This window comes from Pinus tabuliformis, chromosome 2_1 (assembly GCF_031772625.1).
Source record: "Pinus tabuliformis cultivar Carrire ecotype Pingquan chromosome 2_1, CPIR1, whole genome shotgun sequence".
In the NCBI taxonomy this organism is placed as follows: domain Eukaryota; kingdom Viridiplantae; phylum Streptophyta; class Pinopsida; order Pinales; family Pinaceae; genus Pinus; species Pinus tabuliformis.
In genome coordinates, this window is record NC_142299.1 from 215169075 (window position 1) to 215171259 (window position 2185).

Genomic DNA, 2185 nt, shown 5'->3' on the forward strand with positions numbered 1-2185 from the left:
GGTATTGGATGCTTCAGCATGTATAAATATGTATTATAACATTGAAAGGAACATAATGAAAAATCAAGCTGGTAGTCCCGGTTTTGGGATCCAGGGGAAAATCTCTATGTATATGTGTTTTATGTGTTCTTCTCTCGCATTACTTATTTTCTGTGTTTTAGAATTCGTATGCAGGTAATTTTTGTACGAGGTTAAAACCTACATGTGCATCGCGCTGGCTCGGTGCGCCGCACCTTAACCAAGGTGCGTCGCGCCTGCAATTTCCCCTGTTTTGAATGGAAAATCACTCTCTTGGCTTTGAAAATGCAATTGCACTTGCTCTCCTTCACTTTGGACACAAATGAGCCTCCTTTGTCATGAAAACACTTTATATAGCAATGGCTTTAATTTTTCACTCAAGAAAACCCACTTTGCTAATGTTTGATTTTCACTTGCTTTTTCAAAACTCTTTTTTGGGCAGTTTGTCTTACTTTTTGCCTTTGATGGACTAAATACTTTGGAATTTTGTTTCTTTTGCAAGAACTGGAATTGCAGAGGCTTGGCAAGGTGACCAAGGCTGCCTCTTGAAAATATTACATATGGAAAAATAAAATTACATAAGATTTAGTACATGAAACATAAAAAACCCTGTTTACTGAGCATGTGATTATTGAAATTATTGTTGCTGAGACTTTATTTTACCTCCTCATGTGCCTGCTGACCGCTATTGAGTGTTTTCAAAACCTTATTGACAAAACCCTAGACCTAATGAGACCTAAAACCCTAAAAACGACTTTTGCAGATTTAAAGACAAAAAATGACTGCAGATGATCTAGATGTATGAAAATGGGCTAGCAGGTAAAGAACATAAGGGAAAATGTATAATATGCCACTACCATCAGATGATCCATGACCCTAATGGAATGCAGCTGATCGAATGAGACACCTAACATGCAATGCAACAAGAGAATTTGATAACTGATGGAGGGATGAAGATACCGACACTAACAGAAAATACGAATAGCAGACAAATATGATGGGCAGGATGATCCACGTGCGCACTTGGCCAAATGGGCTCAGGTTTATGGAGTGCACGGGGGATTCACTAGGGGAGCATTTCCATACCACGTGGGTTCATATTAGGGGATATATATTGAGGAAAATATGGCATAATATATTGGGGGATATATAGGGGGCAAAGAGTTTTTATATTGATAGGTATAAAAAATGGAGCTCCAACTTAATGAAAAAATATAAAGGGGTATAAAAAATGTTAATGAAAAAACAGATACCTACAATATCTAGTGGAAGAAGGGGTTTTTAAATTGGGAAGGTGTATTGGTTTTGTATTGGTAGGGAGTTTAAATAATGTGATTTTTAGGGGTATTTTCCAATATATAGTCAAATTAAGGGTATTGTTTAATATGCCACGAACACAAGTGATAGGTCAGAGTTTCACTAAGTGAATCCCCCGTGATGGAGTGAATCCACAACCTGAATGGGTGTACTTGTTTTCTCACACCCTGGATGTCATCCCGATGAACTGGTACTTCTAAACAGAACCCTGCCATGGTATAGGTGAATGGGATATTTTGTGTGAAGGATTCATAATGACATTTAGCTTTGAAGACGTGTTTGACTGTATTGACAAGGCGCTATAAGAAGTAAAAGCAGTAATCTTTAGGATACCGCAGGATCCTTTGGACCTGATTCAACCCAATTGGACTACTCAGCTGACTCACGCACTGGAATGCTATAACATAACCACTGAAGAAGAAGATGAGGATCCGCAAAAGATTAACATCCCTAAAACAGAAGGTCACCGCAATATTGAAGGACCACATATTGAGAATCCTGATATAACCGTGCCACTAAAACGAAACATGTAAATATTGGTATGGAGGCCGAACCCAAATTTGCAAAGCTTGGAGATTACTGGGATGACGTGATGGTGGATAAGGTCACTGAATTTATCCACGAACACCAGGATTTATTCCCTACCAAGTTTACTGATCTAAAAGGGATAAGTGGGGATCTAGGTGTTATGGAGATCACATTGAAGCTCGATGCGAAGCTAGTTAAGCAAAGACCTTACCGTCTCAATCTGAAGTATAAGGAGAAGGTCCATTTAGAGCTAGACAAGATGGTCGCGACTAATCATTGAGCCCATAGAAGAATCTAATTAGGTAAGCCCAACGGTGGTACA